At 38.2% G+C, this 21,914-nt stretch overlaps 1 long non-coding RNA gene across 2 annotated transcripts in view; it reads right to left on the minus strand.

The window, feature by feature from the left end:
• LOC148538215 (uncharacterized) overlaps positions 1–21,404 on the minus strand; it is a 38,789-nt gene extending 17,385 nt beyond the window's left edge. The window contains exons 1-3 of one of the 2 annotated variants that reach the window (XR_015872546.1): positions 21,205–21,404; positions 18,010–18,199; positions 12,579–13,052 (exon numbers count right to left, since the gene is read on the minus strand). This is a non-coding gene — a long non-coding RNA (uncharacterized LOC148538215). Of the gene's footprint in view, positions 1–12,578; positions 13,053–18,009; positions 18,200–21,204 lie in introns of those variants that run through there. The other variant, XR_015872547.1, reaches the window with a different exon arrangement.
• Positions 21,405–21,914: the final 510 nt, after the last annotated feature.

The following is a 21,914-nucleotide window of genomic DNA, read 5'->3' on the forward strand; positions in this document are numbered from 1 at the left end:
CCTCGCCAACTTCCTCCTCAGTGCCAGCTACACCAGTATCCTCATACTGTTGTACTTCAACAGTGACATCTTCAATTTGCATATCAGCAAGTGGACTGTGGGTGCTCCTTTCAGCACTTGCAGGGGGCATGCAAATGGTGGAAAGAGCCACCTCTTCCCGTCCAGTGCTAGGAAGGTCAGGCATCGCAACCACCACCACACTTGGACTCTCCTTGGGGATTTGTGATATCTTCTTAGAACGCACAGTTCTTCGCTGTGCTTTTGCAAGTTAACTCATTTGATTTTTTTAGCAGGTGGAGGGCTTCCATCGTCATGTGAAGCTGAACCACTAATCATGAACATAGGGAAAGACCTTAGCCGTTCCTTGCCACTCCGTGTCGTAAATGGCATATTGGCAAGTTTACATTTCTCTTCAGATGATTTAAATGTTTTTTTCAAGGTCATTTTCCTGAACTTTGTCATTTGGGATTGTATATGCCCTCTACTATGACATTGGGCATCGGCCTTGGCAGACGACGTTGATGGCATGTTATCATCTATGTCATGACTAGTGGCAGCAGCTTCAGCACTAGGAGGAAGTGGTTCTTGATCTTTCCCTATTTTATTTTTATCGGAGAAAGTATGGTCCTCCATTTCTGTTATATTGATATACAATTGCAGATAAGGCGCACAAAAATACAGCAAATATTTTTTTATTTTTGTTTCAGACTAGAGCACTTTGTGGGTTACACCACCCTTTAAGAAATGAGCCAGCTGGCCCTTTATGTATGGGACACAGGCACACGCTTGGCGCTGCTCCTTTGTTGATGCACGTGCAGCTACAGCCCACACAATTCACAAACACAGAAAATATTTTTTTATTTTGTTTGGAGTGCCCTTTGGGGGTCACAGCACCCTTTAGTGGACAAGCCAGCCGGCCTTTTACTTATGGGACACAGGCGCACGCTTGGTGCTGCTCCTTTGTTGATGCACGTGCAGCCACAGTGCACACAATTCACAAACACAGAAAAAATATTTTTTTTTTTCACTTGGGGGAGCACCCCTGATGGACAGAGCACCCCCTGGACAACACTACAGCACCCCTTTAGCACTGGGACACTGCACAGGACTTTGGAGTGGACACAGCCCCTATGGACAAAAGCAGCACAGCACAGCACAACACTACACTACACTACACAGCCCAGCCAGCCCTAACTCCCACCCTCCCTCTTCACTGTCCACAGCCGAGTGAGAAAATGGCGCTGACGTGGGTACCTTATATAGGATTCAAAACCGACGAGACCCGGAAGGCGGGATGATGACCTTTTGCCTCGATGTCAGATCCGAGTCAGGTGGAAAAAGTCGAGCCTGACTCGGATCGGCCTCGGATCGGGGGGGTTCGGATTTCAGAAATCCAAACCCGCTCACCCCTAATATATATATATATATATATATATATATATATATATATATATTATTTTATGTGATATCTAGTGGATATTTTCGGAAATAGTTGCACTCTTGACATGAACAATGTGTATACAAACAAAATATGCTCCAGCAACAGGAGCACACTCAATTCAGCATCAGTCCCACTACCAGAAAAAGTTTTTGACTTTTGACCTTGATACTCTACCGCTATATGAAATTCAGACTCATCAGTTAAGGTACCATCACATATCATCTTATATTTTTACTTGTAATTTTATATTGCACAATAATCCATCTTCACTTGCAGAATAACTCCTCTATGTACTTATCATTTTTCCATTATCAGTCATCCCCATCATTCATTACTGTCAGTTAAGGTCACTCATTCTACATTAGTCATCAGTTAAAGTATTTACTCTTTATATATTGGATATAAATGCAATATATATATATATATATATATATATATATATATATATACACACACAGTCAGGTGCATAAATATTGGGACATTGACAGAATTTTCATATTTTGGTCTATATTCACCACCACAATGGCTTTGAAATGAAACAAACAAGATGTGCTTTATCTGTAGACTTTCAGATTTAATTTGAGGGTAATTACATCCAAATCAGGTGAACGGTGTAGGAATTTCAATGGTTTCTATATGTGCCTCCCACTTTTTAAGGGGCCAAAAGTAATGGGACAAACTAAACAATCCTAAATCTAACTTTCACTTTGTAATACTTTGTTGCAAATCCTTTGCAGGCAATTACAGCCTGAAGTCTGGAATGCATAGACATCACCAGACGCTGGGTTTCATCCCTGGTGATGGTCTGCCAGGCCTCTACTGCAAATGTCTTCAGTTCCTGCTTGTTCTTGGGCATTTTCCCTTCAGTTTTGCCTTCATCAAGTGAAATGCATGCTCAATCGGATTCAGGTCAGGGGATTGACTTGGCCATTGCATAACTTTCCACTTTTTAGCCTTAAAAAACTCTTTGGTTGCTTTTGCAGTATGCTTCGGGTCATTGTCCATCTGCACTGTGAAGAGCCATCCAATGAGTTCTGAAGCATTTGACTGAATATGAGCATATAATATTGGTGGAAACACTTCAGAATTCATTCTGCTGCTTTTGTCAGCAGTCACATCAATAAATACATGGGAACCAGTTCCATTGGCAGCTATACATGCCCACGCCATAACACTACCACCACCATGCTTCATTGATGAGGTGGTATGTTTTGGATCATGAGCAGTTCCTTTCCTTATCCATACTCTTCTCTTCCCATCACTCTGGTACAAGTTGAGCTTTGTCTCATCTGTCCATATGATGTTGTTCCTGAACTGTAATGGCTTTTTTAGATGTTGTTTGGCAAACTCTAATCTGGTCTTCCTGTTTTTGTGGCTCACATCTTGTGGTGAACCCTCTATATTCACTCTTCTGTCATCCACCACAGTTGTTTTCCGTGGTCTTCCGGGTCTTTTGGTGCTGCTGAGCTCTCCGGTGCGTTCTTTCTCTTTAAGAATGTTCCAAACAGTTGATTTGACCACACCTAATGTTTTTGCTATCTCTCTGATGGGTTTGTTTTGATTTTTCAGCCTAATGATGGCTTGCTTCACTGATAGTGACAGCTCTTTGGATCTCATATTGAGAGTCGACAGTAACTGATTCCAAATGCAAATGTCACACCTAGAATCAACTCCAGATCTTTTACCTGCTTAATTGATAATGAAATTACGAGGGAATAGCCCACACCTGTCCATGAAATAGCTTTTGAGTTGATAGTCCCATTACTTTTGGCCCCTTAAAAAGTGGGAGGCACACATAGAATCCATTGTAATTCCTACACCGTTCACCTGATTTGGATGTAATTACCCTCAAATTAAATCTGAAAGTCTGCAGTTAAAGCACATCTTGTTTGTTTCATTTCAAAGCCACTGTGGTGGTGAATAGAGGCCAAAGTATGAAAATTCTGTCAATGTCCCAATATTTATGCACCTGACTGTATACACACACACATATACTGTATATATAGAAATGATATTCATTATGATAATTTAAAATTGTCAGTCTGATTATTTTTTTGCACTAATTTACTCAGAAAACTTGTTACACAGGACAAGTTACACACTACTTTATAAAGAATGCTTTTCTCAGCCACAAATCTAGATCTGGATGCCTCTCACTTCATTGAGAAGGAGATGATGCAAAGTGAGGATGCTTAGACTAAATATTCTCTGCATTACTACAATCTAAAATGAAAATTTCTACACAAATGGGTTAGGTACTGGATTGCGAAAATCAGGATGCCAATGGTCAGAATACAGACAGCGGCATCCCGACAGTCAGAATCTTGACAGATTTCTGCAAGTATTATATCCCTTAAACTAACATGTCCCCTAACCTACCCCTCCTGCAGCCTATATCTACCCCTCCTGTCCCACAGCCTAACCCTCCCCTTCCACAGCATCACCTTAACCCCCTAGTGCCTAAATATAACCTCTAACCTAACCCTAACAAACCCACAAGTGCCTAACCATAACCTTCCATCTAACCCTAAGCTTTCCCCTAACCCTAATACTTACCTCTGCAATCTGTCAGTATTCTTAAAGTCAGGATGCCGCTGTCAGTATTGTGACCATTGGCATCCTATCTGTTGGGATTCTGACTACATCCCCCCCACACAGACGAATATATGCAACATTTCAAAGAACTTAAGAACCTATGAAAATGAGCAGGTTAATTGGGGCTAGAGATGCAATTTGACAATGTTTTCCAAACCACTTACACAAAGATTATGAAAATGGCAGAAATGTTTCAACTTTTTCATGGATGAAAGATTTGATCACAGTTCTAGCCTGTATAAGCAGATTGGAGACTGTTTGAAAAGTTAACTAAAGCCACATTCAAATTCAAACATGTTTCATGTATATTGGAGTTGTTCATCAAAAATAGAATGCTTATGGCCTACTAAGTCCGTTGGTTGTTTTCAACTTGAAGTTGCCATTTTAATTTCAGTTCCAGAGTGTAGGTTCATCTGCAAATTAAGAGGTCCCAAATCATAAGCAAATTACAGACAAGTTCCACACTATCAATCTGGTCTGATATGATTGCATTTTAAACTTGTCCAAACAGTTCAAGCATGTCTAGCTATGGCATAAAGGTCCAATATCACAAAAAGCAAAACCCATAAAGACCAGATATCATCAGGACTCTTATACATAATATACGGGCATTATTGATTCATGGATAAGTGTGTATCTCAAATAGTGCCCTTCTAGTAAATGTATATAGGTAAAGGAATTGAATATTGTCTCCTATAAAAAGATAATAGCTTGCAGTGAAATAATTTAGTATTTTAGCATAGTGCATGAATTTTACAGTATGTACAAATATAAATATTTTTTTTCAGGTACAGTTTGAGTTTCTAGTCACATATTCAATGTAGTATCTTTCTATGCCTGGGACATGCAGTCAAAGTGAATTATCTGATAAAATTGAAACTATGTTTCAGTAAACTTCTCACCACTACTCATTCAGTTACTTATAAAAATGCATAAAAATCTAATATGTGAAAGTCCTCTAAGGATTTAAGGCACTATCTGCTCATCAAACCACCCATCCATGGCTCACAACAGTGAGGCCATCGCTATTGGTCAGCCAGGCCACAGCAGCCGCAGAGTGAAGCAGCTCTGACGGGAGATACCAGCGTGAAGGACACTCCATCTAGGACCCAGCCGACTTCACTAAGTTTCCGCTATCAGCTGAAGACAGAGGGACAGTTAAAATAATTGCTTACACAAGCATAATATACCCGGTCTCCACCAATATATTTCAAAAAGAGCTATTAACATTTATATGTGTATAAAAACTGTAACATATAATTTTTCTTTGTTATTAACCTTTTTATTTTCAGGTGCCACCAACATTATTAGAGCACATTTTCTATACTTTTAAATCATTAAAAAATTATTGGATGATTTGGATTGCGTTTTTAAGCCCAAAATTAATAGATGTATATAAATATATATTTTTGGAACAGTTTATGAACTATGGAGACAAATACAATTATGGGTATTTGCACAGGCTCCTGAAGTCCAAAATGACTATATGTATATAAGTACAGTACATATACAAAATATATATATATTACACACCCAAACAGTTATATATGTATGCATATAGAAATACAGAGTTATATTTATCTTAATATCTATTTTGCAGAAAAATCCAACTATATATTACGCACTAAGGCATTAAGGTTGAATATCTTAATCATGAAGGTGCTTTATACAGTACGTCAGTCTAGTAGATGACATAACAAAACAAATACTACATATCAAAGAGTTGCTGCTCATGTTACTTGCAACCATTCAGTGTTAATGTAGGTTCAGTATCAATGGATATAGGATCTACAAGATAAAATTTATTTGACTAAAGTGAACTTAGACTGGACTGAAAGATTGATTGCCCCTTGGTTTGGATTTTGTGGTTTACATAAAAAAATAGAAAACTATGGATTCTTGGTGCATCTTTTTGTGTTAATCCCTGAATGAAAAACTGCAAATATTGTTTACAAAGACATTTTGTGATCAAGGTCTACAGTGTAAAATATACATCACAATATTAGATGCCACTACTGTCTTTGTAAAATTAGTTTTGCTGAGAAATAGACATCCACATGAGCAAATCTGCATACAAACACCAGTTGATTTATATTATTAGTTTTAATAACTTTATTAACTAGATTTGTTTTATTTTAAAGGTTGTAGTTATTTAATTACTTCATCTGCATTTAAATCTTGTAATTATTATATTTTATAATGAATTTCTATAAGTCTTTTTCAGTTCTCATTTTATGCAAATGCTAAAAACAGCCTCTATACCTAAGATTTTGTGATTGCACGAGTGAATTAATAATGTCACAGCCAGGATATTTTACCTGTTTAATTGAAATGTAAAACTCAGTATTAATTACATATATTAGATTGTTTTGCATTTATTTGCTGCTGTCCATTTAACCAGCAGCAAATGTGAATTCATTAAAATATTGTTGCACTCTACAGATCTGCAGAAACAGCTTCTCTAGGGAGCTAAGTTTCACCCCTAGAGCATTTGCATTCAATTTGATTGATAGCACAATGTGAAATATTCCAAAATGACCTACTTAAACAAGCATACATAATGACTGTGGAAAATATGATCTTAATGAGCATTGACCCAGCTTCTCAGTTTTAAAACAAAAACATTTCAAAAAGAAAAATTGTTGATGAAATTATCTTAAAAAAAGCCAAAAAGAAAATGGAAATTCATGGAATTTTTTTAATTATAAGCATATACTTTGAATTTGTATCTTTTATCTTAGACATTGCAAAAATAATGTTTAAGCAATTTACCATACAACTATAACCTTTTATTCAAAAAGGTGTGTGAGCTCTTTTTTCAGAGTTCAGTTATTCAGAAAGTTACAAAGTGCAAAAAAAACAAACAAAAAATAGCCTATTGGTGGCCATATTTGCCACCTTGAATTTATTAGGCATAGTGCTACAAATTACAGAATTCACTGTATCTTCAGGTTGGTATGATAGGGTGCATTTTGTTAAAATGCTGATGGAAACTCAAGCTGTTATAATTATTTTGCTCATAATTTAATTTGTTAAGCATAGACTGGTATCAGATGATGTTGGGCACAGGCTATCAAAAAGTTTTATGTACAGGCTAGATATAATTATATGAATTATTGGATATAGACTAATGGGAACATACAGACATAATGTGATGGATATATACTTGTGTTACTTTTTAAAGATAATAGTGTTGAGAAACATAAGGAAGGCCATGCTGTAGATGGTGCAAGAGAGCAGAAAGATACATAATGTAGTCAATATGGGTGGACATAATGCAAGAAGCAGGTAAAAACCTAGGAGAAAAAAACAAAAAAGACAAGGCAGTTTTCAGGACTGACATACTGTAGTAAAGCCAGGAGCAGAAATGAAGCATTCAGGAAAATAATGAAAGGTTAAAAATGATCTAGCATTATCTTGCTCTAATTGACCAAGCTGCAAACATTTATTCAAGTCTGATCGAGTATCATAAGGGTAAGGCAGAAGTCCCACTTACAGATTTTGATTCTTCAAGGAGAGACCTCAAAGTGCTCTCCATGTAGAATACAGATCCTGTTATTCATGTCTGCCTGATGAAGGTGGACAACTAATGGATAAGAACAATTTATGTTTTCATTCCTTGACAATAGGATACTTGTTCAGTAATGTTACTAATAAGCCACACTGACTATGGTATGTTGAAGTTATTAACTTGCTAGTGCTAATCATAAACTGTAATCTGCTATTTAGCAGACATTTAACTGCTTTACTAACATTCAAAAAGTTGTGCTTGGACTATTGGGTATTGGGTAGAGACTGATCTATGTGGGATATTAGCAGGCACTGATATTCATGATTATATTTGCTAAACTGTACAGTATACATTGATTATCCTATAAGTTTTCATTATATCAACTCACTGCAGTTTGCTATGCAAAGCTTTTTAGTAGGAATCTGCTGTGGAATTTAGACACACAATCTTGTCTTAGCGGGGCTGGTCCTCTTAATGATTGGGTAAAAAGTTCCTAATGTGGTATCTCCTTTATATATATTACTACTACTGTGATTATTGAGTTTTATTTATGTATTTTGTATAAGAATAGTATTGTTCATTACAGTTTTAATATACCAATATTTTTTTTTTTATATTTTTGTCTTTCTGATTATATTATGAGGATTTAGCATTAACCTCTTTAGTTGCAGCAGAGGATTATACTTACTGTAAATCTACACTTTGTATTTCCTGCCCAATGCCTTGCTTTTTAAGATTTGACTATGTATTAATATATACATATATTTTCATTTTTGTATTTAAATATTTTTACTTTAGTAATAATTGGTGCACTGTGAGTTAATTCATTGATTGCTTAGTCTATGTTATGGTTTCATGCTTGCATTCTTTAGTACTAAGTGGTCTATTTACTAAGCCTTGGATGGAGATAAAGTGGATGGAGATAAAGTACCAGCCAAACAGCTACTAACTTTCATTTTTCAAACACAACCTATGAAATGGCAGTTAGGAGCTGATTGGATGGCTCTTTATCTCTGTTCACTTTTTACCCAATCCAAGGCTTTGTAAATAGATATTGTAGGTTCATTCATGCTAATTTGAGTTATTTACTTTTATTTTAATATAAATTTTATCATTACACCAATCAGATATTTTGAACTTTAGCGATAATATTTATTGTGTTTATTGTTAGCCATTGTGAATAGTAGTGTGAACAATGAACATACAGTATAGTTTGCTTTTTACTGTATTTGTACTTTCTGTTCAATAAAGCACTGTTCATTGTTTCCATTGTGACAAATCTTTCTCAATAAGCAAATGTGAAAAATGTGATCTTTAAATAACTGTGTTGTCATAATCTCCCGCTAGAGATTTAATATGACTTTTAAGAGCTTGGTCACTCTTGCTGTATATGAAGCTTGATTATATATAATAAAAAAGATCTTGCCCACTAAACTCTCTGGAACCCACACTAAAGATTAACACCTTTTGAATTTAATGTACTTGAAGAGGAAGAGTTCAAAAACACACTCCAGTCTAAATAAAGTCAATCATGATTAGTAATGTACACTTAGATTTGCATCAAGCTAACATAACCCACAATGTTGTTTTGAGAAAGATGTACTTTAAACCAACTACAAAGCATGAGAAACATTGAGAACAATGAACCTGTTTGTGCAAATTGTCAGTCCAATAGATTTGTCTTAAAACATGCAGTTTACAAAGATTAGCTCTTGGATTACACTACCATGGTGTAATTCAACTGCAGAATATGCAGGGTGCATATAGTAGGGTACCCACTGATCCCTTTGACCCATGGTATTATGTGCACCACACACCCTGCACTCATTTTACTTACATCACTGAGAAGGTGCAACATGACAAAGTGCAAACAAAGTACAAGACAAACATAAGACAAAACATTATATACAGGGTAGTAAAAACTACATTTCACTGCAAAACAAAATGGTAAATGTAACTAGGCTACTAGCACTGCTTGAACCTGTACCTCAGAAGATGGGCACAACAGATTAATAGCCACTGATTTAAAAATAATGCAAGGTAAGGAGATGATGGTGTTGTCAAGCAAGGAATATTTCAAGACTGAAGAGTGAAAAGGGACAAAAGGGTGAGTTAGGAATAGATATACTGTACCTGGAAAGTTATAGAAAAGATTGTCAAACTTGTTTACTCCAGCTGCTACAACAATGTAATATTTTTTACAATATTCTTTATGTCATTCAACATTAGTTTAATCCCCATAATTCCCATATAAAAAATTTTTTTTTCTGTCTCATTCAGCTGTATCCATATTTCTCTAAAAAAAACTTGTTCAATATTACACAACCAGAAAGCACTACACATATTTACATTTATTCTAAACATAAGCATTGCATTTGCAGTATTATTTGCATGTATATATTTAGGGTTACATATGTTATGCACAGTTTTATTTTCTTTCTATGTGTGATGAGTACATATAGGGAGCTTTTATATGGTTTTCCCACTGTTTTTTTGCAAACTGACTACAAAAAACTATGCTTATAATGGGGTTGGGTATGAAATTCCAGCAACTGAATAGCCGCCGGTTCGAACCCCGAACAATGAAGATGCTGACAGGGGCAGTAAGCAACCCTACCCCCTTAACTTAACCTCCCTTTAGTGGTGCTAACACTAACCTCCCTCCTGGGGTGCATAACCCCAACACCCCCTTCCCGCTCTCTAAAACTAACCCTCCCCAGGAGTATGCCCAGGAGTATGCCTAACACTAGCCTCTCCAAGGGGGTAACTAACCTCTCTGTAGGCTAGTCCTAACCCTCCCCTGGGGTTGCCTAACCCTAATATCCCCCTGGGGTCCCTAAAACTAACCCTCCCCCCATGGCTAACACCTTAAAGGGTCCCGCTTACCTTCGTCTGGGATGCCGGCTGTCTTCATTCAGGTTGCCAGCGGTTGGGATTTCGGTGTCAGGCTAAAGATATGTCAGGATTTTGATGGCTCTCTTTAGTCCTGAGTCGGGCTTCTGACATTGGGACTCCGACAGCCGGCATCCTGGCTGCTGGTAAATTAACTACAAACTTTATAATGTCTTTTATGTTTTTTTTTGTTTATAATTAGATGTTTAAGGAAAATGATTCTATGTAATTTAATTTTGGGATTCCATAATTATTAAAGTTGTTACAGCATGTTCATTATCTACAGTATTTACATTCTAGTATTTAAAAGATTTAGGCCCTCATTCAGAGCCGTATGCTCTGAGCAGAGCGCACGCTCTGAATGAGGGCCGCCCTCCATAATTATGGAGCGTCCTCCTGGATGCTCGTATAGCTGTGGGTCAACACCCACAGCCTATATGAGCGTGCAGTTTGATGGCCGCGATGGTCTTGACCATCACTAGTGATGTCAGTGGGCCGGCTTCTGACGGTAGGCGTTTCCTTGGGAACGCCCCCGTCAGGGAGGCACGCCCCCGGCACGCCCACCAAAGGGGGCGTGCTGTCAATAAACATCGACAGCACGCCCCCTTTGATCAGACACAACGAGCGAAGGAAAGTCCTTCGCTCGTCGCGTTTGGTGCATGCGCACGACGGAGCTCCAGCCGTCGTGCGCATGCACAGTGCACAACATCGACCCACTTGCGAGCGGACAGACGCTTGCGAGTGGGTCTGAATCTGACCCTTAGTTTTAACTTAAATATAATATAAATGTACAATAATAAGCTAACAAATTCTAATGACAATTCCTATAGCAAATTAATTTGTTATGGTGTGTTTTCACCAAATACTCCTTTTATAAACTGATCATTCCAAAATTTTTTTGTTTTTAAATAACACAATTACTCAGACACAGAATTATAAAATAAAAAATGTCTATACTTCTAAATATGGGGCACAACATATATTGCTGATCCTACTAATGAAAACAAGAGATAAAATGTCATAGGGACATGAGTTTATAACAATTCCAAATAATATACAGTTGCAGATTGAGATTTCTTTATTAAGGGAATATGCCGTCGACATAAGAGAGAACGACAATTAAATGATAAAAAGGGTCAATATCATTGTTATCAAAATCATAGACTAATTGCATTGTACAGTGTGAACATATTCAAGTAGAGATGAGTGGCTCCTGTTCTCTGAGAACCCAACCCACCCGAACTTTGTGATCCAGACAGGGATCAGAGTCTGGCTCGGGTTTTCCCGCCAAAGGGCCAAAATTCATTTAGCGGCAAAAATTTATGTTTTTTTTGCCATTGGCGAAAACGGCCATTTATTCCACCATTGGCGAAAATGGAAGTTTTTCACCAAAAAATAGCAAAATTTTCAACAAAAAACAGACAAAAACGGCAACAGGCAAAAAAAAACTGGGGAAAAATTTTCTCCATCCCAGACCAGGAGAACTAAAATTGCAAAATGCCTATTTTTGTCTAAAAATGTGGGGAGGGATTTTTTTCAGAACCCTTTAGACACCCCCTAATGATAAATGACAAAAAAAAAATTGTAAGTTGCGTACATTGGCAAAAAATTACATCTCAAATTTTTGGAAAAAAAAAAATAGTGTTGAAAAAAGATAGAAAGCATTTTTTTCCAGGAAATTACTGCTCCACGTAAATTGGGGGTACGTTAAAATGGGCGTAAATATATTTTTTTGTCATAAAAATGCATATTTAAAAACCATTGAAAAACTGCCTGCTGCGACCATGTGCGATGTGTAAAACATTAGACACATCCACACTGCCCCCAAAAAATCAGACCCAATGCGTTAAACCATTTTCAACAATTTTTTTTTTCATGCAAAATTTGAGCTGTAATTTTTCACCAAAGTATGCAACTTACATTTTTTTGGTAATTTATGATTAGGGGGTGTTCAAAGGGTTCTGAAAGAAATTACCACATTTTTGGCAAAAATAGGGATTTTAGCATTTTTTTCTCTTGGTCTGGGATGAAGAAAACTTTTCTCCAATTTTTTTCACCTGTTGCCATTTTTGCCTGTTTTCTGGTGAAAATGTCACTGTTTTCTTGGATAAAAACTGCAATTTTCACCGCTAATTGCATACAGCCCTAACTTGGATCCCAAAACGAGGCCAAACATTATCATCTTGCTGTCAGATTCTCATGAGTTTTGGTATGTACAGTATGCAAGTCCCTCCCTGTGGTGACTGGCACCATTTGCTTGTTGAGTCCTGGGCTGTCAGGGTTGTGCTTCCACCAAGGGGGGCTGTGTTGTCCAATACAGGAGTGGGCTGTGCTGTGCTGTGTTTTCTATTACAGGGGTTCACTGTGCTGAGCTATATTGTCCAATAGAGGGGTGTGCTGTGCTGGGCTGTGTTGTCCAATAAAGGGGTGTGCTTTGCTGGGTTTTGATGTCCAATCCAGGCAGGGTATGCTGTGCTCTGTCCAGGGGGCTGTGTTATTTATCGTTCCTTTGCTAATCCAGGGTTGTGCTGTACTGTCCATCAATGGGTGTGCTACCAGGGTTGTGCTGTCCATCTAATGTGCTATCCATCCAGTGCGCTGTCCGTCCATAAGCTGTAAAAAAAAATAACTAAAAGTTTTTTAAAAATTAAAAAGATAAGTTAAAAAAGTTACTAGTATCTTTTTGTGCTGCACCCCTCACTGTGATGCTGTATGCTGTACCCAAAACACTGTGTATCCAAAACACTGTGATGCTGCTGGCTATATTGTGAGTGATGCTGTAGGAACATCATACTGCAGTGTATAATTCGTAAAGTATTGTGAGTGACGCTGTCGGGTAGAAATCCCACCCCTCTGTCCCTACAGCCCTCCACATCCGACCTAGTATTGGAAAGTTGGTTCACCCTCCAACACATGGAATATAGTATAAGACACAGAAATCTTTACCAACATGGCTATGCAGTGTCACACCTGGTTACAAATAGTTTTGCAACATGAAGTGATGACATTCAAAACAAGAGCCAAGGCTTATTTTACAGACATGACAATAATTTTTGCTCAAGCACATTGATTTAATGGCTAGCTCATCCAATAGATTTTTTTAAAAATGAATCAGCAAAAATTACATCTACAGATGTTAATAAAATTAATGGAAATAAGATCCAAAGATATAATCAGCTCAAAGACTGGGGTGATACAATGAAACTGTTAACATAAGACACTCAGACATCTATACAAACAACTGTGGATGGCAATACAATAATGCTATAGATAATGAAGCTGCAGCCTTCCCACCCAACTATTACAATTCGATAATGATTAAAGCTTTATACAGCAATTGTGTTTCCTGTGGGCTTAAACTTGCTAACATGTTTAATAAGAATGTAATGCTGCCCCACAAAAGACTGGATAATCAAGAACATAAAGCTACAATATATATTATTAGCAATTGTTTATAGGGCACCATAAAGAGCAGTGATACAAACAAGATAGATAAAGAACAGTAATAAAATTACAGGTAACCAGCATACCTTTACATAATTAGAAGCCATTTCATAATGAACTGCATATTTGTAATTGAATAGTTACATAAATTACAGGGGGAGGAAATGCAGTCAAATGCATGGGCTAATTGCACTGTATAGTGTGGGAGATATTTTCAAGACTTAAGCAACATTTGTACTCAAAAGTTTTTTCTGTACAGAATAGTTTTCCCATTGTTTAAGAATAAATAAAGGGTCATATATAATAGCCTGCATGATGCAGGCACAGGCATCATTTTGTTGAATATGTCCATATTATAAGTGACAATAAATGAAAAGGCAAAACCAGATTGCCACTTTAAAAATTATGATTTTGGTACTTACAGATAAATCCCTTTCTCTGATTCCATAGGGGACACTGGAGTATATACAATGGGTTATAGATGGGTGTTGAGTGGAGTCTGGCACTTTAAATCTTTTCAGAAGTGTAGTTGGCTCCTGCCCCTCTATAATCCAACTGAACTTAGTTAATATTAACCAAGTCTGAATGAAGATGGATAGCAGAGCAACACAAGAGGAGAGACCAGAAAGAACCAATAATGGCGACCAAAAATTGCCATGAAACTGTTATGCTGTAGACAGTTTAGATGCAGCTGAAAAAACTCTACAAAGGAACACTGCAACAAAGAACAGCACTAGGATGGCATCCAGTGTCCAAATTGGAATTGGAGAAATGGATTTATCCATAAGCACCGAAATCCTAATTTCTCATTCATCCATTTGGGGACACTGGAGTATATACAATGGGGATGTCCCAAAGCTGACCTCCTGGGTGGGAAGGTGCTGAGAAACTTGCAGAATCCCACAACCAATCATATTTAGGGATTGCCAGAGAACAAACATTAAAACCTAGCAAAAGCAAGACCTGTGCACCATACAGCCACATGGCAAACAGACAAGCAGAAACACATTGCCTGATTGCCCCTGAGTACCCCACTGAAACACAGAGTATCAGAGAGCACCAACAAGACTCTTTCATAGCATGTAAGTAATATGAGAACAATACACAAGAAAAATGTAACTGAATCCAGAAAATGCAGCTACAGCAAGCCAAGAAGAACCACAAGGATGAACAATGTGGAAGCCTACCCAGTTACAAAATAGACCAGCTTTGTGAGAAACACAACCCAATCATTGGGAAACAAAGTAGGTAGAGCATTTTGACAGGCCTGCAAGCTCCGACCTTACAGAGCTAAGTCAAGAGCTAACCATAGAACTGTCGGCCAGGACCATATAGATGTCCACCTAAGCTAGGAGCTCAATCCCATCCAATTGTTGGAATTATATGGGTTAAAAAGAAAAATACCACCAGGTTGAAAATCCCTTTGAGTAGGGGGAGGTACAAAAGGTAACTGGACTCAAGGGCATCCAGCAGAAGAGTCCTGTAGATCAGGTAGTAGAGTAACTGATGCTAAAACATATAAAGAAGACAAAAATATGCATGCTCAAGCAACCCTTTCCACCTGGAAAAACCGACAAGGTCGGGACAGCCAAAGCACAGTGTGACAAGCAAGCAACAGGAGACCTGTAATGATATGGAAAAGTGCCATTGATCCTGACTGCCTTACCCAAGTCAAGTAGGAAAAGCAGATATCAGGCAACCAAGAGCAGTAGTGCAAGGAATATGAACAAAACCTGGTGAGGATTATCCAGCCATCATGGAGATGGAAATGGATCACTTGCAAGAACAACCAAAAAAACCAAGCACCAAACTCAGCGAGGCCAAACGAGACACATACAGAAGACTGACATGGAGAAACACCAGAGAGGCCCAAGACCCCATGCCACCAGACACCTGGGAGAGGACATAAACTAATTGGTATGCACCAACTAGGAACACATCAATAAGGACCACATGTGCACCAATAAAAAGATTAATGACACCAGTCAACCAGGAACACATGTTGCCTAATGAAAAGTTTAACTTCACCTGTCCCCAGAGGGAATCAAGAAGTGGATTAAGGAACCCATCAAGGCCAAACCACAACAAGGTAAGGTAGCAATATAAGAGGCCCCCGAGGTGACATACAGAGATCTGAATGAATCCTACTGTAATAGATATAAAACAAAGCAACACTGGGGATGTGAGACAGAATAAAAACATAATTCCTCCAATTTCACTGTAATGGACAGAAAAGAAATGGACAGTTTAAAACCAACAGCAGCCACATAGAAGCAACAGTGCATGCTCACTTCACTGAGAAGTGAGTACTACTGCCCTATCACAGAGGTTATTTGTTTGGACACCATACCACATAATTGCCTGTCCCCTCAGGTGGAGTAATAATGTTTCTGAAAGAAGATGTGGCAAAGCAAAGATATTGGACTTTTCCAGCATATCTGACACAGCCTTCATGCATAACATTCACCCTAGCAGGGAACCTTGCACTGGTAGTGCTGGCAGAAAGATCCAAGCATGCAGTGTATACCTGACAATGTGTATTGTTCCCAGAAGGAGGGAAAATGGCTGAAATAGGACCATGGATGCATATGTACCATAGAGAAATGGCCTATCATCCAAGAGAGGAATACGTCTCCTAATATGAATAATTATGCTCTATCTGATAATAGATATAACCCCAGAAAAAGATATGTAGCTGATAGAGGGACTGAAATCCCTCACTTGCCTGACCATGTCTATTCAAAGTATAGGGATAGAAAGTAGTTGAGTATCTAACAGATAAAACCTGATGCAGTAGGTTCTGGTCACCAGGACAGGGCAAGCATTGATGTTTAAATTACTATTGAATGTAGGAAAGTTCTTAAGCTGTAGAGACATGAGAACAAAATACCTTATAGGGACAGATGTCTGCTATTCAGCCTTTTAGGTACTATGTCATGTATGCATTGTTACACAGTGAGCTTGATACTCTTGTAAAGGGATTTGTGTCAAGAGTGCATGCCTGTGAATGTGGAGTAAGCTCCTTACCTATGAGTGACCAGGAGCTGCCTGGTCCCTTCCTGGATTCTTACTGACCTCTAGTCAACATTGCAGACACCAGCACCCTCATTCAGGTTCAGTGCCAATATGTTCCATAGTTAGTCTACATCTTGTTTCTAGAGACTGAAACTACTTCTTTAAAAGTTATGCCCTGTGTTTAAAAAACTAGCAGAGCTGTTAGTAGAAACATGTATGGTCCCACTAAGGGACCACAGGCTATAAGTCACAGAATCACACAGCACAAGGACAAGAGTCCTCAAAGTACTCCCATGGGAGGAGAAAATAATTTGCAGGATAAATAAACTGGGTCAAGGGAAGACCCAACTTTACAGCCCCGCAACCTGAGAGTGTTCTATTGGAGATGTTCATTTTTAGATGTATAGATATGTACATCTAAATGACAAGGTGGTCTTCTGAACCCATTTATATGCTAAGAGAGATAGAGAGGCCAGTCCATACAGTACAAACCCAAATTGAGTATTTGTCAGCTAGAGGCTTGAGTTGACGGTATATGAATGATGCTATGAAAAAGCTCCATTTTATAAAGCACAGCATAATAGGAGGTCACAATAGGGCAAGCATTGTCTATATGGCTGCTGCATCACCCATGATGCTGGTAACACTAAGAAAGGAGAACTTTCACTAGTACATTATATAGCCAGTCTCAGATCTATGAACAGAGTGTCCTTGCTGGCCATGGCTGTTATCGGATATGGTCATGAGGGGCTGAATGCCAAGTGGGAACCCATTGGTACAACTTACCCACTATACGGATGCCATAACTGGGCCTCTCTGGCTTTGTTTGTGGGTCTGGAGTGGGATCTGGGTTGTTTGCTATAATTTGTCAGCTACTGGCAAATAGGAGGCAGAGAGCAGTGCAGCATGGACTGGGCTGTGCAGTATATGTGCCCTAGTGGACCCAGTGAGCTCTGTATAGTCCAGAGACACTGATAAATGTCTGTCAAAACAGAGAGCTGACAACATTCCCGTAGCCTGCCCTGTTTATTCAGTGCGCAGCTTGCTGCTAGGTGTTCCATGACTTATAGAGCACCCTCCCACTACTCAAGGGTGGTTGGGATATACTTACTGCTGCGTAGCCGGCTGGTGCAAGTTGGGCATGTGAGGACCCAGACACAAGCTGCAGGCAGCTGTGGCAGGTCTCCCTAGATTCCATTAACTCTGTGGCCCCAGGACATGGACAATAGCTGCAGACAGTTGTATTGGGTCCTGCCGGCGGCTCCCATAATGCAAGCAGATTAGCACAGCATGCAGTTTGCCTGTTAAAGAAATATAAAGTAGTAAAACTGAATGAAAATAAATGGCAGAGGACATGAAAATGCATGCAACTCCCTCAGCACTTAATCTAATTTGGGTTTGGGTGGGGTATAGAGGGAGAGAGGTGCCAACTACACTTCTGAAGAAATTTAAAGTGCCAGGCTCCACTAAACACCTATCTATAATCCATTGTATATACTACAGTGTCCCCTGGTAGATGAAGGATAAATTCTGGCTAAATCACTGGAATCCTGCCTGTATCTTGTAGCCTGTTACATATTTCTCACAATGCTGAGACTTTGAGGAAGTTTCAGCGATTGGCAGAAACTATTGCATTTTATAGTTTTATCTCCAATTAGTGCCCTTATAAATGCATATTTTCAATAACTGCAAAAAACACTAGGTAAATAAAAATATAACATACTCTATATGTGATGTTGATGATTATGCTCACTAATAAACGTATGTTTGCATACAAACAACATAATATGTAAAAAATATTTTATCTATATTTTATATTATTGATTATATACTAATAAAAGTCATTTTTTGAAAAGGGTATGAAATAAATAGCAGCTCTTTAAATGCCTAAAATTTAAACAAATTGAATTACTGTGGTGAGATAATCCCTTTACAGATGTATTGCCAGGTCTCAGCCATGCACATGGAATAAGATCTCATCTGGTAAAAGAAGCTGAACAATGTGGGAAGCGCATTTGGCTACACGTTAAATACTTTTACACTGTTGTTAAGTAAATCTGATTTATTTCTTGCATTTCTCTTCTCTTTGATTGTTGAATCAAAAATATGGAATAAAAAATAAGAATCTTGCATGTGTGGAGGTATTATTCCACACTATTACTGTACATTTCTTGAGACATACTGTATCAATCTGGACAATTCATTTTGATGTAAATAGGGCAGCTATAATAATACAATCCTTGATGCTAAAAAGCCCACGCTGTACCAGTACTTGACTTATAACATGATTTTGAAAAAAAAAAAAGAAGACATTTAATTATATATGTGATTAAAGGAAGATTATCAGCATATAAAGAGAATCTTCATAAATGCAGAGCAGTGGGTTTTAGTGATTGTCCTTTAGTAACACTTTGCTGATATTCAGTTTTCAGTTAGAAAGATTGTAGCGCACACACAATGCAATACTGATTTGTATTCATATATAGCATTAATATTGCCACACAGCTGGTACTATGTATAACATGGGTAAAACAGAGCATGGCCATATCTCTTTTCTGTTTTTTGTTTCCACATTTTGCCTGATGTTGTCATGGCTGCTGTCCATCAAGGCAAAGTAAGGCCTTTAGGAGCATGGCCAACACGCCAGCCCCTATCTGGTTCTCTGTATCTTGTAGGTGAGAACATTTTAAATGAAATGTAATGGTGTGTGAAGCATACATGAAGGGATGTGCAGAGATTGAAGATCTCTTCATGTTGTGCTATAAGTTTACATGTTTTGGTCAAAATATAAACAAAATCTCCATGCTCTTATTGGTTAGGTAAACAGAGGTTTGCATTGGTAGTAAAGATCCTACTTGTTATTCTGATTTTATTCATATATGACACTATTATTGCCATTCAGCTAGTCCTCTGTATCCAGCTCTGTGAGTTCTGTGGGCCCTTGTGCACCCCCAATATTTGTATGTCATTTTTAGAGAACACCTAATAATTTACTAAAGTTGTCACCTATAAGTAAAACAGAGCACAGGTATATTGTTTTCTGTTATTTTCAGGCAATATTAAGTGCCTGGCTTAAAGTCACCATCAATTAATTGGACCAGTTTTGCTTAGATTCCTGCTCAGAAAACTAGGTGAATGTGTCCAGCATTATACAGTAGTTTACAAATACAGCACCTATTAGAGTTTAGATCATTTGTAGGATTTTAACTTTTTAGTTTGAATTTGTGAAAGGATTTAAGGGGTTACTGTTCAGTGTTTCAAACTTGCAAAAAAGTGCTGATTCAACATTACACGCTAGTGCAATGCTGAATGTAGATTCCCGATTATCGGGAATCTGTGCATGAGCAGGACCCATTCTGCACAATGGCAGAATGGGTCCTGCATGATCACATGCAGCCCCAGATATGCCTCTGCATGATTGACAGTAGGACATTTTCGGGGCAGTGTGGGGGCAGGGAGTTCCAGCATTCCCAGAAAGTTTTCCCATTGTCCGAGAGTGGCAAGACCAGGATCTGCATCCACGGATGCAGTTCCCTTGCCTTGAAAACTAGCCAGCTTGCGTAACCTGAGGCTTAATCAGCTGGCCTGCACCATCCACCAATGCGATCATCGGTTGCAGTTCCATCCACTACTGAAATACACACAATTCTCTTCATTTTATTTACTAACAATAATACAATAGGTAAAATCTGAGAAGTTTCACTAATACATACTAAGAAAATACAAGGGTAAGAAACAATTTGTAAATTAATTATGATTATCTGCTTATTTACATTAATCTAACAATGTAAACTATTCTTCATATATTTTCATAAATAACGACAATTTTCATTAATAAAACACAAAGCAGTGTACTTCTGTTTTGATGATACAGATCCAAAATTTAGTCTTTGTTGACTGTTATTGTAACTTACAGTAAGCTCTATAACAAAAAAGAATTTAAGCGATTTTTCCATCTAATAAAAATCAAATAGAAAGGTCTGGTTTATAAACAAATTTAATCTAAAATAAATAGAAAAAAAAACTACATTTTAAAAGAGATAGTCCCTTCATTATAAAAACATACAAATAAATGAGGATAGTTACAAATGACTGCAATGTTCCCAGCTAATGGTTTTTATTAGGTTAGCCTAATAAAAAGTATCAAGTAGTGGAAAAAAATTATCCTCTGATGAACCTTCATGACTGAAGGGAAACGTGTTAGAACCGGCGTTCCCCCTGATTACTCTGCCTGCACCTAACATTGATATTCACCAGCCACAGATCTCTGCCTAACAGGATTTCTAATAGACGCAGAAAGGCACACCTGCAGGTTGGAAGACCTTGTTTCTCTGCTCCCACGCGACGCTTCAGCGCTTCTGGCTTGAACACACTGCAGGTTTGGTCAGGACACAGATTTCTGCCTAACGGGATACCCAACAGATGTAAAAAGGCACACCTGCTGGTGGGAATATTTTGATCTCTGCTTCCTCATGACGCTTCAGCGCTTCCAGCTGGAACATACTGCAGGTTTGGTCAGGACGCAGTAAGTTTTACTTGGCTATTTGAGGAATTTACCCACCTCCTTTACCCACATTTTTGCGCCCTCTGATCAGGATATTCTGCATGTGGCAGTGACAGATTTGGGGTTGAGATAGGCTCCCCGAAACATCCACAATTATTGTGTAGTAACTGCAGATACATCTCGGTGCCTTTCATTTTTGACTAAGTACTTTGATTGTCACTGAGCTTGAGAAAAGCCAATGACGCAGACGCTGGAACTCTACAGTGAGGAGGAGGGAAATCATCCCCTTTAAAAGTATTCAATCATTACAGTGTGTCCATATGTCTGACTCTATGTGACTGGTGTGATTTAATATGTGTCAGGAGAATTGATACATTGTATACAAGTGGATACAGATTAATAAGCTCCGGAAATCATTGGAAACTAACGGAGCAGGTGCTTCTATTTTTCCACTACTTGAGACTTTTTTTTATTAGGCTAACCACCTTAGCTGGGAACATTGCAGTCATTTG

The sequence above is a fragment of the Taudactylus pleione genome, unplaced genomic scaffold, assembly GCF_031769625.1.
Source record: "Taudactylus pleione unplaced genomic scaffold, aTauple2 ptg000041l, whole genome shotgun sequence".
NCBI lineage: Eukaryota > Metazoa > Chordata > Amphibia > Anura > Myobatrachidae > Taudactylus > Taudactylus pleione.